Source organism: Barbus barbus (assembly GCF_936440315.1).
Source record: "Barbus barbus genome assembly, chromosome: 45".
NCBI lineage: Eukaryota > Metazoa > Chordata > Actinopteri > Cypriniformes > Cyprinidae > Barbus > Barbus barbus.
In genome coordinates this window covers 11,304,471-11,322,140 of record NC_136723.1, presented here as the reverse complement: position 1 = coordinate 11,322,140, position 17,670 = coordinate 11,304,471, and the positions used below count along the sequence as shown (strand labels likewise).

The 17,670-nt window shown below is 39.0% G+C and overlaps 1 protein-coding gene across 1 annotated transcript in view; it reads right to left on the bottom strand.

The window, feature by feature from the left end:
- LOC306864506 (autism susceptibility gene 2 protein homolog) overlaps nt 1-17,670 on the bottom strand; it is a 390,386-nt gene that overhangs the window by 34,798 nt on the left and 337,918 nt on the right. The window lies entirely within an intron of this gene.

The following is a 17,670-nucleotide window of genomic DNA, read 5'->3' as shown; positions in this document are numbered from 1 at the left end:
GCTCTATCAGGCATTACATGCAAGATAAAATGAAAATAACATCCAAAATTTTCTGAAGTCAGTCGGTTTCCTTCAGAAATACATTGATATAAAAACATCTGCACCGTGTTTCGATTTTGAAACGTGCAGTGCTCATGTTTATTCAACGAAGTCAAAGCTTTTTGAAATAAATCTATTTGTGGCGGTCAGTTTTGATATTGTGGCGGGCCGCCACAAATAAATCAATGTATGGGAAACACTGAATAGGGTTTCAGCGCTACACGCTTGAACCCCTGATTATATATTAACCCTGTAAGCGCCAAAGTTGCAAAATTGCGACAAGATGTCATACTTCATGAAATAGACTGTAGTTCCTAATATGGTGTAATATCTCATTTGTATTCCCTTCCACTAGATGGCAGACATGTAGTAGTTCGATTCTAGACCAAAAGTGTTCGAGATAATAGCAGAGCAAGTGAGCTATCGTGTCATTCATACGGAAGCAGTTCAGTTCATAGCGTCTGAGTAAATTGTAAGATTTATGGGAGAAAATTGCCAAATGGCTAGTAAAAAGTTGTACTGTTAGGATGTATTGCAAATGTTATTTGCCGATTCTGACTCTGAAGGGAAATATTTGCCTTTTGGAAATGACGATCGGCCGTCAAATGATCGCGCTTCTCCCGGTATATCTTTGCATGCGCAATGGTGCCGCCGGGCAAGGCGAGAGTGTTCACAAAGCACAAACAAGTGATCATTTCGGCCCTTTGCCCAACGGGGATGGGGGTGGCAGGGGTGGACGTGGTCTTAGTGTCCATAGGAGAGCTGCTGCTCTCTGATGATCGGCCAGGTTGCGTCGTTTGTTCTGATCGCGTGCACTCAAAGGGCCGCCGGCAGACAGTACAGGTGCAGTCAGTGTGGGGTAGGTGTGCACTGTGGCATGCAATGAGAGGTTTCATACGCTCAAGAACTATAAACTGTGTCACCTAGATACCTGATTGGGCAGATAACTGGTCAACTGATCAAAAAATAGGCACATGTATTTTACTATGGCACAGTAATATAATAATAATTTACTACTTTCTCCTGTTTTACTGTTGATTTCCTCTTTTCCTGATCATTTGGAATGAGGATAAAAAGACAAAAAAAACAAAAAAAAAACACATGCAAATAAGTTCAAACATCAATTAAATATATACTATTTCCTGGATATTATGAAATTCCAGAGGGCCGCCCCCTGATGACGTCATAATATGCTAATTAGATTTACACCCCACATAAACTTTCGGTCATGCCCAACATTTTTCTAATTTACAGTAGAGCTCTATCTTTAAGCCCTTTCAAGTCACAAGCTTTTGAAATCTTGATGTCAAAATCCAGCATTTGTTCCAAAAAAAAACCCCTGGAGCCTAAAGGGTTAATCAATTGTATTATAATGTAAAAACTATTCTTTTTATTTATTTAATGCAAAACAATGGCCTTCAGTATCAGACAATACAACAAAATATAACACATATATATCAAGTATATATTTGATAAAATGGAATATTACATATTTTAATATTCATAATAATTATAATTTTCTGCTTCCAATATAAATTGATTCCAATTTCCAAGTACTTATTTATATTTGGAAAAAAAAAACGAAATATATATATTTCTCATGTAAATAAATTAAATGTTTTAGCTAAAATAAAATATAAATAAGTTATTATCCTGAAAAATATACTAATCATGCCCTATATCAATATGGTTGCTAATATATCGGTATACATACTGCTAACGGTTTTAAAGCATGTATTTGTGTGCATAATCATAAGCGAGTGGCTGCAATCTCTACAAAGTTAACACTTTGACACCAGCTGAATTCTGCCTCTTTAGATCACCATTAGTGGTGTGTCCCTCAGGGAACTTCAATCAGTCCTGTAGTTTTTTCCTCTCTCACTCAGGTTTCATAGCTGAATGTTTTTAATCCATTCAAACAGGGCAGAAATTGCACTCAATGCCTCTTTGTCTCCCTGAATGTGTGACACAGGGGACAGAGTTCTGCCCTTCACTGAGATCCGCTGGAAACATAAGCCCTCCAACAGCCCACCAAAACTGGCACTTACCAGCTCACACAGCCTGTGTGTGTGTGTAAAGCTCTCTCATTACCCAAGGCTCATGTTTCAGTAAGTTGGGGATTAGAGACACACATGCTGTTTGTGTATGTGTATGCCTAAGGGGTGTTAGGACTGAGCCACCTGGAAACTCAGCCTTCCTAGGGCATGGCCGTAAACCAATCCTTTGGCTCAACCTGTTGCCAAAGAAATCCAGAATCCAAAGCAGAGTCTCCTTCTTTCCCCTCATTCCCATGATCTCTTTCTCCTTCCCTTCCTACTATACTTTAACAAGTTCATCCTTTAAAATCAAACTCAGGGCAGCAGGGCAGCACAGAGGCCGTGGCTCAGACAGACACACTGACACATACATACTTGTTACGGGATGAGGGACGGGTTACGGGAAACATATATCATGTCTGAGGCAGAGGGGAAGCAGAGTCTCCCATGTGTGCGAGCCTCTCGAGTGCATGTCGATAGGCGCTAGTCAGAATTCAATGCATTTGAAGTGAAGTGACATACTGCCAAGTATGGTGACCCATACTCGGAATTCGTGCTCTGCATTTAACCCATCCAACGTGCACACACACAGCAGTGAACACACACACACCGTGAACACACACCCGGAGCAGTGGGCAGCCATTTATGCTGCGGCGCCCGGGGAGCAGTTGGGGGTTTGGTGCCTTGCTCAAGGGCACATCAGTCGTGGTATTGAGGGTGGAGAGAGCGCTAGACATTCACTCCCCCCACCTACAATCCCTGCCGGCCCGAGACTCGAACCCGCAACCTTTAGATTACAAGTCCGACTCTCTAACCATTAGGCCACGACTTCCCCAAAAAGGGAAGTGGTGTATGGGAAGTGGAATTTGTGCTCTGCATTTAACCCATCCAAGTGTACACACAGTAGTGAACATACACTCGGAGCAGTGGGCAGCCAATGTTGCGGCGCCCGGGGAGCAGTTGGGGGTTCGGTGCCTTGCTCAAACCTCAGTCGTGGTATTGAGGGTGGACAGAGTGTTGGTTATTCACTCCCCCACCTACAATCCCTGCCGGACCTGAGACTCGAACCCACGACCTTCAGGTTACAAGTCCAACTCTCTATCCATTAGGCCACAACTGCCCTAAGTTGTGGGCAAGTTGTGTATTTTATACTATTATATATTATATATTTTATAGAAAAAATAAATAAAAAAAAAAAAAAAAAAAAATTTGCCGTTTCCCCATTGGCAGTTGTGGGCCACAACTGCCCTAAGTTTGCGTGTGTGTTTTTATTGTATCTAAACAGCAGCCCTCAGCAGGGCGAGTTGTTTGCTTTCCAGTGTCCCTTAAGCCCAAGAACTTAGGCCCAGACTGAAATGTCTGGTTTAGGATGTCACTGTTTGAATAAAACTTGATGCACGGGATGAAGACTGCCATTTAAAACTGAAATCAAACAGCGTCTTCTCAGAGCAATGTAATCTGGAACAGATGGTGACAATCCTGCGAATGGGACAGCTCTTCTTAGATCTTATGAAACCATGGCCCGGGTGTGGAATCTCCCATAAATGGAACCAATGGTGATAAAATGGAACATTTCACACTTCATTAGTGCTTATTTATATGAAAGCACACACTGGATTTTCCCTTCAGCAAAGAATTCTCTGGAGCAACCACAAGCTGGCCTGAATTGAGCAAGGCCTCTAGGCGGCCTCATTTTGCTCTACTCTGTAGCCCTATAGTGCCACACTTATCAGTAGTATAGCGGCACCGTCCCTCACTGTCTCTTTGATTTTTTTAATTTAAAAAAAAATTCTGTTTACAAAACAGACACGACAATTAAAACTGAACGCGGCTGCTCAATGCAGCACATCGAATGAACGACAGTCGTCCATCACAGATCAGATTTCAGTTATCACGTGAGGAGAGTGAGTCGAGCTGACTGACAAGAGTGAGGTGAGACAGACAAGACGATGGCTGAAGAGTTTCAAAACGAAAATGTAAAGCGCCTGTTTTAAAAATATTTAGGATTTTGAAAATCCTGTTGACCTGCCATTTATCTAAGATGATATTGGAAGTTTATGATTTATTTGGTTCCACGGTATTTGCTGTTTTTTTATTTTATTTAAACTGTAATTTTTTCCCATTATTTTACATCAAGGTGTATGCAGTCTGTGCTTCCGCTAATAAACTAATAAATGTTCTACGTTTTATAATTAGGCTATTTGTTCCTCAGTCTTTACAGTCTTTTTTATTTTCAGTTTTGTATAGGGGCTACCTATTTAAAATTTAAAAGTTATTTATTATTTTATATTAGGCATATAGCATTGTGTATTTTTATTTGTTTTGTTAATAAAAGTTATAGGATAAATTCTACGTTGTATTTTGTTGTTGCTTGAATTTAATTCAAGCAATTGATGCCAAATTGCCGCTAATTTAAAAGTGAAAGTAAAATTCGCACCATGCTTTTACAAGCTATTTAAGCAAAGGAAAGTGAGGGAAAGTGGAAAAACTCAAATGAACTAAAAACAAAACTGCTTGACGCCGAATTGCCGCAAATTTGAAAGTGAAAGTAAAATGTGCACGGAGCTTTTACAAGCTATTTAACCTGTTAGCCTTCACCAGAGCGACCTCGCACTGAACGCTCTTTGTTTGCATGTGTCATTGTTTTCTAATAGAATAAATGAAACGGGACAAAGTTAATCTTGACAAACTATATATCATTCTGAGGGTCTAAGCCTCAAGCATCGACGACAGATCGCTGTTTTTCGATGGAAAGCTTATAAGGAATGAGTGGCACAAATTTGCTACATTTGTGTAAGCAGTACACATCCAAACACGCAGAGTAAAAAAGCCGTACGTACCTTTATCATTGTAATAACGAGCCACAAACGCGTCCACTGCTGAAATCCCAGTTTAGTTAGAGAGGTAAGGGTCCACAGAAAAACATCCCAGCGAGCACTTTTAGTCCAGCGAAACAATAACGTTGTAATAAGGATGAATATTCCTTTGTTTACGTTTCATTTCTTCAGAGAGTTATTGTTCGCGTCCGTTATGGAATAAATTACGCTCAAAAACAGCGTCTTGGTGGTAAAAAAACAAAACGATGTTGTAGAATACGGTCTTACAAACATAATGAGACCGTCTACGGAAAAAAAAGTCTCAGAAAAGCGGAATATAGATTATTTGAATTTGGCGCTCCCTCCTGCCGGCAGTGACGCTTCTGTGACGCACGCTGTCATCTGAGCGGGGCATAACTTAGCGATCTGCTTTATCCATAAAAAACTGTTTTTTTTTCTTCTACATTTTTTATATGTGTGTGTGTGTATTGTGTGGGGAATGTGGCCGTGTCTGCATGATTATAATATGTATGGACGCACATCAGCGTGTTTATTAGCGACTCTATGACGGCTATCATTGTGATTCATTGATCAGCTATTATTGATTATATGGCCCATCTGTTTGATTATAATCTGAATGGAAGCACATCAGCGTGTGTTTACTGACTCTATGACCATGTCTGGCAATATCACTTCACGTCTGGCAGTGATATTTATCATTGTAATAACGAATAACGAAGAATACTTCAGTATACATACTATATACAAAGCATTTTTTTTCTATTTTTTTTCCTTTTTTATTACTCAAATAATTATTTTTGTATTTTTTAGTGCTCAAATAAATCTGTCTATTATTTTATAATTGAAAAACTATGCAGGAACATGTATAATGACTAAAATAGCTTGTATAATTCTGTAATCCATTTGGTGGTTATTTTTCCTCAAACAGGGGGGTGGGGGGGACTATAAATAGTTGCAGAAAAAATATTGCAGGAATCTCATTTTTCATGGTATCTTCTTCAAATTTGAAATATGAACTGATGAGACACATGGCTTTCGACCCATTACTTTTCTGGATTGCTCCAGGACTTATTTCATGTATTTGTATATGAAATAAAAAAACATTCAGTGTGGAAAAATATTTTTCAAGGCACGTCAGTGTCTATAACTTTTTTATCTTTTTGAGCATTATCAACTCTGGATGATAGATAGTAAAGCCCAGAGTCTCTTCTTTCCAAAGATACCTAATTTGTTTGTGTAAGCACACTTTGTCACAAACTGTTACCATTTTAATTCAGGTAGGTTATTTTCACCTGCGAGGCCCTAAATGGGGTTGAAGGTTAACAGGTTAAAACCGAAGGAAAGCAAGGAAAAGACGGAAAACTCAAACGACCCCCCCCACCACGGTGATACTGGTATTACCGGTGTTGTCACACGTCGATTAACCAGTGGGAAAATTTCCTCACCATCACAACCCTAATAGTAGGTAGGCTAGAAAAAATATTGTGCCTGTAAAATATTCAATCATAAATACTTAAAAATCAATTAATAATATTGTATTCTTTGTGGGGAAGGCAATCTCAGCAAAAAATTTTGAAATAATATATAAATTACCATAGCCTAAATATTATACATATTCATAAGTATAGGTTTGGTGTAGACTTCGCTATTCCTAATGGGACAATTATTAAAATATTATAGTTACAGTTCTCAACCTTGGTGTGAACGGGCCTCAAGTTTGCTTTATTATAACATTTCAATAGGGAATTGTGATAGAAACAGAGAGAGCCAGAGGTTAGGAGAGGTGTTCCTAATCCTGGCCTGCAGGGCCAAAGGTGTTTATTTTTACCCCGGATAGGAATGAGTGAGTGTCGGCAGAAGAAATGCTGTAAAATGGAGGGTGGGCTTGAGAGAGTGAGTTAGGAAGCATCAATTCTTTAGGGAGCAATTAATACTCTGCTTTTCCAAGATATGAACACACATTCTGCACTCAGTCTGTTTACCAGCTGTGCCTCTACACTTGTTTTTTATCCCCCCTTTCCAACTGAGCATTTCAGTGTTTACTATTTGAGTGAGGAGCTCTCTCCCTGAGGGACCACAGGGGTGGCAGAGAGGCAGTTATCCCACCCAGAAGGTGGTCTGTCAAAGCGTCTATCCGTGGCTACCACCATGGGTGTCCACAAGGCATTTCTCTGTCACTCTCTCTTTTAATGGGTCACAGCTCCTGACCAGCTTGACCCTACTTCAGGCTAGTGCTCATCTGTAAAAAAATAAATAAATCTAGCAGCTATATGGTGGAAAACTGCTTAATCTCTTGGACTTCATACAGCTCCTTGTTCAGTCTTAATGGCTCACAGTTGTGTCTATCTGCCTTTGAATCTGAGACTTCAGCACAAAACAAGCCACTAACTGGTGTCTGGAGACTTGAATAAAGATACAGTAGACCTTGTGCTCATGATAAGAAAATCTGTAATCTGCAAAAGAGAATCTAAGAAGACGATACAAACTGTGATGACCGAGAACCCACAGGCATTTAAACTATTTCTTCAAGCAGCTGGCCATTGGACGACACTAATGTTTTCCTAATGTTATAAGGTTATTCCAAGAAAGTCTGGGTTTGACAACTTAAGCCAAAGATCTAATCCTGCACTGGCTAAATACATGGGCTGGAATTTTAATCAATATTTCAATGGAGTACTGAGAAAGAGATTGAGGGGATTTCAGTTATTTACACATGCACAGCCAGGCAAGACGACCCACAAACACACATCTGCAGATTTGCAAAGGCTTGTCTAAATTTGGTTAGAGGTGCTGAGGAGAACACAACATATGTGAAGTTAATACAGGATCAGTTCCTCCAACAATTTAGACTGGCCAATTTGAAATAGTGATAAACACAGAAGCTTGACCTTCAACCTAAGTGACCTCTGACCCTGAGGGCAGGGGCTGGAACTTATCTAAGTTTAACATGGTCAGGAGAGTGTATTGCCGTATTTGTGCTCTCTTTATCCCATGATTACGCACCTCTCTGTCTCTTTCCAGCTGAGCACTGGCCATCCAGAGGCCTAATTACTGCTTCTCTGAGGTTTTGGGTTAAAATATACTTAAGCACACACACACTTGGTCGAGGTCTCTGCACGCTAATCGCCCTGTTACCACCGAGACCTTGAACTGCCATATGCATAATTGGACAAAACAAATTGACAGACCTGGGAATAGACAAAAAACTGGGAGCAGGAGGGAAAGCAAGAGAGGGGAGAAGAAATAAAATAAATGTTCATCTTATCCAAACAGAGGGAATGGGAGCTACAAGGTGATGTCATCACAGCTGTAAGGCAGGCTTTCAACCACAGGGAACCTTTTCACTTCGGCTTTCAGTTTCTGTCACTCATTCATGTCAGTCAACCATGGTGAGACCACCAGATATTTTACATACACATACTTTTCAGATTAAGCACAGACAAAGAAAACATAAAAGTCCACTTCAAATTGCTAATGCATTGTGAAATTTGTTAATAAAACTAACGTTCAAAAATTTGGGGTCAGTTCACCAGGACTGCATTTATTTGATATAAAATATAGTAACAACAGTAAAGTTTTCCATCATTTATATTATAAAACTCCTTGCACTATATTAGTCTCTTGCACTATATACGTTTCAACATGACTGAGCTCACCATGGCATCTGAGCTAGACAAATTAGCACCTAGACTTAAATTTATTAAATTCCCTTTTCCATTTATAGACTTAGAGTCCAAATTCCAAATTTAATAATTTAAGAAACTTCTCTCAGTTTCTCTGATGAGATAATGACATGCAAAAAGAAGTCCAAAAGTGTTGCTAGCAGTTGCCCTGTGCCCCTCAGTAGGCACTACTTTTATCTCTGGAGTGCGGCCCATTAAAATGTTTGCGCTTGACTTTCATTTAGCTTGATGGTTTCCAGACTCCCTGCGTTTAGCGTAGCATGTCGGATATAGTAGTGTTTACACAATCTCTTGTCTCCCTGGCCTCTCTTCCTTCCTCTCTCTGCACCCTCCTCTAGTCACCAAGATGGATGAATTTACTTTAGTCCTTGAACCTCTGGGGTTTGTGAACAACCTCAGAATGACCTCTTTGAGAGAGAGGGACAGATTGAGAGAGAGTGTAGGAGTGCAGTCGTGGCTGTGTTATGACTACAGACGGGACGGACAGAGATGATGGATAGTGTTAAACGAGTGTCTGACTTCCAATTCATCACCAGTTACACAGCATCTCCACCTCTTCTCCCAGCACCGTTAGTGTGCGGCTCTAGTTAAAGCTGTGTTTTAAAACACACTCTCGTTCCCCATGGCAGGAAAACCACTTATAACAAGCCTACTGGAAAAACAATAATCATATGGTTATACAACATTGCTTACTCATACGTAAGGGCAACAACACACACACACACACTCATGCATCACTGGACAGGCTGTGAGAGTGGGTGGCACTATTGTTTGCTGGCCTTGGGGAGTAAATCAGGATGTTGCCCATGGTGTGCTAACCTCTGTGTGTTTGTGTGTCAGGGGATGAGACATCGCTACAGATTACAAACACAATGTGCTGTGAATTACAGCCCATCTCTCATCACACACACTCACAGAGCAATACATTACAGCCTGTCTCTATACAAACGATAAAAACATGACCACAGAGATATGCCAGGTTGAGATGGTGATAGTTCTGTATGAGGAAGGCTAGCTGAGCTGACTGAGAACAAATAACCAGTTACCTCCCCCAAAACAGACAGATTGACAGATGTTCTTCATTGATCCTCAAAGGAACAAGAAAGAAAACAGGAAACTTTGACTACAGCAATCATTCATTCCAATTCGTTACTCAACATAAAACAAGACAACACAAACAGACAACCTGAGTGATTGCGTATATTATTGACTAAAGATGAAATGTTAAAGCAATAAGCCATGAGTGGCTTTTACCAGACCAGTAGTGTAAACAGATTTGTCCATTTTAATGTTTAGGTTTGTTACACTGTGACAAGACGCCCACTTCCAATCTAGATTTGAGTGTTAGCTTAACTTTATGCTGTTGCCAAGCAATGAAATGACCCAAGATCATTACATCACTTTCCAAATTAATAAAAATTGTGCAAAAATAATGTGTATGGATTTTCGTGTGTGGATCATACCCTGTTTATTGCCCTGTTTGCAAACGGCTTCAAATGTGTCTCATTCTACATACATCTGTTTTATCCACCTCATTTCCAATGTAAGAGCAGTAGCAGACAATTTTAACTTGAATGTGCATGGCTTCCTGTATCAACCGCTACCAATTATTTTTAGATGTACAAATACAGTCCCATTATGATGCCTGTTGTTGCAAACTGGTATTTGTTTCAATGTATTTCAATTTATTATTGTAAACAAACGCATTGGTCTACATGTAACAGTGTCAGTTGCCAGTTGGCGGGTAAAACTTTTACGAAATATAACAATGCAATGTAGTGAGAGCAACAGTCAGTTTTTAAAGAGATTCGCTGTTTCTGATGCAAGCGAATAAAATAATATTTTTCAAAGACAAGCTCAACGTGATTAGCTGTTCATTCATAAGCGACAAGAGCGAATCAAATAATAGGATACAAATGGGCTGATGAGGTCAGAGCAGTGTGATGGCCAGCTTGTCCCTAGTCACGGTTCTAATAACTTTTGCCTGGGAAGATATTACTGCTTCATTATTTCGGAAGATTAACTTTTCTCTTCTTTATTCTCCATAACCCGAGAATGAAGTTTAGATCATATTAAATGTTTCTAAACTTTAGTTATCTAAAAATAATATCTAAAAATAATGTTAAAAATAATGTCTTTCAATTATACTGTAATGTTGAATGGCTATAATTAATAGGTAAAACTGAGGGAAAATGCATTTAATAGAGACACCAGTAGCGGTATTGGTATGAATGCTTCATGAATTATAGGCTACTTTGTAAAAAGATGCCATTAAAAACATATTTAAAATATACTATCTTTATGTTGTTTCTACATTAATTTGGAGGTTCAATGTGAAATTATGACAATATAAATATGCGATTAATCATGATTAATTACAGAAAAATGTGTGATTACTTTTTTAAATCGATTGACAGACAGCACTAATGTTAACCTTTTATAGATTTTAAATTTCAATTTAATTTCTAATTTTATAATCCGGCCCTCAATTGAAGCTAATCGAATAGCCCTGCTCTAAAAAAATATGCACCATATACGTTCTGCAAACGGAGTATGTGTAAAACAGGCATAACACAATGGATTGCTCCGTTAGCCGAAAACATGCAAAGGACAAGAATCTCAAAGTTTTTAGGACAAAAAAAAAAAAAAAAAAGATAAATCAATAAATCTGTTTGTTGTTTTTTTCTTGTAAGCAAAGTAAAGGACAAATGAAAAACATTGTAAATATGTTTAGTCATTGCAGTAGTAATAACTGCTTGTTTTTGCAAAAAGAGTTTCATGGCCGGTAAAAAAAAATTTGCCTGGTAAATTTGATCAGGTCACTGGCCATAGGCAGGTGTGGCAAAAATTTAGTTTTTGGCCCTGTTTACCTATATAAACAGGCAGTCTTGTCTATTCACTGGAAACAGCTTATTTCCATGTTGCAAAATAAGGTGAAAAGCATGCATGAAATGCAAAAAAAGCCTTTCAAGCCAGTGTCAACAAGCACACAAAATCTGGTATGCAAACATTCATACAAACACACACATACACTCCCTGAATCTTCAGAAATTTGTGAGACTACAGCACTCAGCGAGCGCTCGGCTATCTCAAGAGCTCTCCACATCCATCCATCCAGCTCTGAACAACTCTCATCTTCCTCAAACTTCATCTCACTACCTCATCTTTCCTTCTCTTCATCCTCTCTCCCCACTTTTTCAATCTCTCGACAATGCCATCGTCAGTGAAATTACACCTTCTACACAGGGCCTCACCTGAGTCCTGCTCTTCAGATAAGCGCTTCACTGCCTGCCTTCATGCTTGTGTGTATGAGCTGTTTATACAGTAGTCATTCATTCAATATTGTAAAAAACAGCTGATCAGCTTCTGTGATTTTTATATATAAGCAACCAAGCTATGTAATAAACATACATAAATATTAAATTGTGGATTTAGATGTCCACCACAGCAGACATTGTGTGACTGGTGGCAGTAGCTAGATTTTATTCAATGCGTGACCAGGCATAAATAAAACACAGCACTCACAAAATGGCTACCTTCTGTCTTATGAATAATGCTAGAAATGAAAACAAATTTCATTACTGGGAATTATTGCCGAACAAATCAAAAACAATCTGTTTAGTGGTCTGGGCCTATGTTGAGGTGCTCCTAAGTGGGACACTGACAGCATACTGAGAGAGAGATAGAGAGAGAGCGAGTGAGCGCATGAGGTATCTGGAGTGGAGTCTGCTGTAGTGATAGCTCTGTCTTATCATCCAAGTCCAAATGTGGCCAATACAATGTCAGACTCAATTTATGATCTGCAACAAACAAGATATCTGACATTTAAAGTGAAAAAGCATTTAATTCAAGAAAACAATTAATGTTTCCTCGAATTGTTTTTGCAGAATAAAACCATTTGCATTGGACAGACCCTTCAGAGACATCTTGAAGAATTTTCTGTCAATATAACTTATTAGTATATATATCTCAAGTTCATAATGACACCAAACCAAGCCCACAGAAGCAATGCATTTACTTTTTTTTTTTTTTCTCAAGATCTGAGGTAATGACAGAAAAATAATGAAATGATTTGCTCTGTGTTTGCAAACAGTTTGGTCTCACATTCAACAGCATGGAGGGAACAACAATTGAAAAACACCTCTTTTTAACAAACAAATACACAAAGATAGTGCTACAGAGTCTAAGAATCCCTGATGAAACAGTTCCATATCACAGTAGTTAACTGGTCATAGTTCCTTGTTGTTCTCACTCTTGCTTTGAAATCGAGCAAAAGGCTTCTTAGACGCGCACCAGATGCGGACGATGAATACACAGGGTACCCCCAGGATCCTCCAAATGAAATTCAAGGCTTTTAAAGACCTTTTTTAATACCATTTCAAATGAAATTCAATGCCAACTTCGTACCCATTCCGACAGAAGTATGAGGGGAAAATGTCAAATCTGTATAAATTTCGAACCCTAGAAAATAATTATGTACAAGTAGGCTACTTGAATTAAATAAAACATTTTATTTAAATTATCAGTTATATTTAATACATACGCAACAGCGTAACACACATTTGATTTGTAATAAACAAATACATTTGAACTTGGTGTTGAACACTACAGCCTTCGCAGCTCTTGGTTGCAATAAGGCCTCGCGGTCATTTCCTGGCACAGGCTTGACCCAAATGTAATTCGGATTCCTTGGCCACAGCGGATTAAACCGACACTTTCCCATTTTATATAATATTACGAAATATGAAATATCCCATTATATAATATTGTGAAATATTATTGCAATTTAAAATAATTGTTTTCTATTTTAATATACTTTAAAATGTAATTAATTCCTGTGAAGCAAAGCAGTATTTTCAGAGTCACATGATCCTTTAGAAATCATTCTAATATGCTGATTTTTAATCAATGTTGGAAACAGTTGTACTGCTTTTTTTATTTAATTTTTTTTATACTGTATTTTTTGGGACCTGTGATATTTTTTAAAAATAAAAAGTTAAAAAGAACAGTGTTTAGTCAAAATAGAGATTTTGTGTTACAATATAAACTATTCAAAAGTTTGGGGGTCAGAAATGTTTCTTTCTTTTTTAAAGATACTTTAAAAAAGGTTTAAAGAAAGTTAAATAAACTTTATTCAGCAAGGATGTGTTAAATGGATAAAATTGATAGTAAAGACTTCTATTGTTAGAAAATTTCTATTTTGAATAAATGCTGTTCTTTTAAACTTTTTATTAATCAAAGAATCAAAGAAAAAAGAAACACAGGTTCCATATAAATATGAAGCAGCACAAGTTTCAACACTGATAATAAATCAGAATATTAGAATGATTTCTGAAGGATCATGAGACACTGAAGACTGGAGTAATGATGCTGAAAATTCAGCTTTGATCACAGGAATAAATGCTATTTTAAAGTATAGGTATTAAAATAGGAAACCAATATTAGAAATTGCAATAATATTTCACTATATCACTGTTTTATCTGTATTTTTGAAATGAATACAAACTGAAGCAAAGCTGAGATCTGTAAGTTAAATATAAAAAAAGTGAACATATGAATTGTTCTATAGCCGTCTAAACATCGTTATGAAGTACAGTTTGTACAATACTCTTGTGTGTGACCGTACGTTTCAGAGTTTTGTTACCCAACCTCCGTTATTTCCAGCACTTAATCAAGCCACTCTTCTTTAATACAGGAGGACGTTTTATTTCACGTCATTGTGTTTGTGTTGTCTCTCGTGTTGAGCGCACCGCAACCATTGAAGTATTCAGTTTCTACAGCGACTCATTTGGTGCACATCGTGCTCTTTCTGTGAAACCGGTTCTAACTCTGTCGTGACATCAGCTCTATAGCGGTTTGCCTGAGCCTTGGTATTCTTTCCCTTTTACTGGCGGCATTCAATCAAACGCGCAGCCGCGGTGGAAGAAGAGCGCGGTCGCGCGTGCGCTCAGCTTAGAGAGAACATTGCGTGGGAGCCCTCTATTTAAGGTAGCCCGTCGGGCAGGGCAGTGATACATTTTGGTAGCCCGACTGGAAAACGCAATAGCCCCGGGACGTCGGGCTAGCGATTTTGCGAGCCCTGCATAGTAACGGGTGCGCACGCTTTCGCGCTTTCTGCTATGACGTGGAGCGTGAGGTGCACTCAAAGTTACGCTGCATGAATTTATTATTAGCCTACATTAGTAACAGTTAATTTTGTTACGGTATGAACTTAATCCTAGGAGAGGAAAAAAAAAAGACCTTTGTAACGAAATCCAAGACTTTGTATACCAAATTCAAGGCTATTAAGGCCTTAATTTGAGATGATCAAATTTAAGACTTTTTCAATGCTTTTAAGACCCCGCGGGTACCCTGATACACTAATTGAGGCAGGCTAGCAGCCACCTGCAGGCTATGTGAGAGAGACAGTAATTAAGTCAAACATTTAATGATTCTGCTTAATAAGAGTGAGAGACAGAGCAATGAGAAGGGAAAAAAGAAAACAAGCAACAATTACACAAAACAACAGGAGGGAGAGAAGGAGAGGAGGAAATAGGAGAGGTGAGGAGAGGGTCTAATTCTGCAAAGAACATGTGAAGTGGGTATTTATGTACATCTTACTGAACAGGTTATCACTTACAGGAAACTTCCTGTTTGTCATATCATCCATAAAGCAAGATCAACTCTAGCACATTTTTATTGCATAGTTGAATTATGACTAATAGGCCTTTATCACAGTCCACGTATCGTCACATCCGGCTCCGATTAGCAGCGTAAAGGAATTTCCGCCTGCTTTATTGTCAATGGACAATCATTTTTGTGAAGAAAATTTAACTAATTTAGTTTAGTTGAACATTGACGCAATAAACATCAATGTTAAAACTGCGTATTTATACCAATTCCATACCATGTATCATGTCATCCTTCATTTTAATGTGTAACATTAGCTAATCCAAGCGACGCGACAGTCAGCTCTGCCAGTCAGATTAATGAAGAGCACGCAGTTACTGCCAGAGGAATAGGCCTACTCGGACTGATTTTATTTTTTTATATTAATTTGTTTATTTTTTAATTATATTCTTTGCGATTAACCTCCTGCTCTTGTTCACAGTATAATGATATTCAATCGTGGCACGCAATCACGGAGAATAACTCAATTAAGATGATTAAACTTATTTTTAATTATCGTCTATGGGCTGGAAATATTTCTTTATTTGAACAACTTCAATTTGATGCAATTATAGAAGATTGCATCAAAGTCAGCACGTGACAAAATGAGAGCATTATGTTTAATACAAGTTTGCCATAAACCTTTAATTTAATCCTCCTATACAGCCTTTAGTCAATTAATGTTTTAAGCTTTGGCTAATTCTAATGCTTATTAATGTGATATGTTGTTTGTATAGTTTTCTCACTGTTCTGTAATGAAATAAGGTGATCAGACTGTGAAGAATTGCCTATACACATACAGTATGGCTTGCGCGCACCTGTTTAAGTCACGAAATAAGCATCGGGATATCGTGACAACACATTACTTCGTTTCATAATACTCAATTAATTGTTGTAAACTGAGATTGGTGTCTTTAGAAGACATATGTGCTGAATTCTACATAAATAATCCACAGCAATGCCGTGCTATGGGCACAGCAGAAGTTCTTTTACGCTACTATTTAAATCTTCCGCTTTTCGAACGCGGAAGTGTGATAAAGGCCTATTGCCTGATCCTTTTTGACTACAAAAAAATGTTTTTTTAACCTTACAATTTGCCACAAATTATGTGACAAAGCTGACAATGACATCTGTTCATCCCTTCTTCTTTTCCCTCTCCAGTGCTCAAAATGGCCTACAGCCCAATAAATGATCTAAGATCAGTTTTGCTCTGCTCTTTTGGAGTTTGATCTATATTTTCCCCTCAGAGGTGACTCTTCCCTCTTTTCTCGCTGTTGAATGCGAGACATTTTGTGAGCGTCAACCACCTGAGTGTGAAAAACACAGCAGCAAGCCTCTCGTTCTAGGCTCCAGGCAAATATTGACAGCTTTTCTGTTGCCTGTCTCTCTGCTCTTCAGTTCTATGTACTCTTTCTTCTTTTGTTCGTAAGGGTTAAGAGTCTGAGCGACTGGTAATCCTCTGTAACAAAGAGCAGCATCCTGTGTACACTCGCCATCTTTCATCTTCCTAAAACCCTCCAATAAAAATACCATAGCGCCTAAGTTCATTCGCACCTGTGCTTTAGAGGACGATGCTCTTTTCTCCATCCCTTCTGCCAATGGAAAGATTTGCATATGGCAAGGCGAGAAAGGGACAAAGGCAACATGAAGGAGAGAGGGAAACGAGAGAAAAAAAAGACATTTAAATGGAAATAGAGTCTGAAGGGAGACGAAGTGGCCTGGCAGTCAGTGAGAAGAGAAAGCATATTTGTGTACTGTTTCCCAAGCGCCAGCTTTTCAGAAGCAGAGGAGGCGGGCATGTGTTAGTTTAAGGCGCACAAAGGGAGTTTTAATCCTTTCAGAGGGGTCGTAATAGCCACGGCGAGGCGTCTCCAGGAGGGAAAGCCTTTCCGAAAAAGGGTCGCCATTCAGTGCCCCTCGGAACCTCACAAATCAAATCTCGAAAGGCCTTCAAAGAGCAGAATGTGGGAAATGTGTTTGGGGTCCCAAGGGAGTGAAGCAAGGGGCAAAAGGAGGAACAAGGGGCTTGTCGGCATCAATCAGTCGCTCTCTCTCACCTCCTCCCCGGGGTCAGATCTCTTTCCAACCTCCATCGTCCCACTCCCCACCCCACCCATCATACTCTCCATCCTGGTAACGCACCATTACAGAGGAATGTGGATTCACAAGGCTGGGCTACATTAAGTTGGCCTGCCCGGAGTTTGTAAAATGGGAGAGCTCAAATTCCAAAGGCTTTAAGAGCAAATTAGCGGTGTGCTGATGGGCTCCTGCTGTCTAAAGACACTGAGGTTTTAAAAGCAACTCAACTGACTCCCTGGATCCTTTGACTCGCACGTTCTTACAGCAGACTCCAAACGAACCAACTTCCTACGCCCATGGCAGGACGTTTACATGCACACAAAGAACAGACGGTGCGCGCTTCGCAGC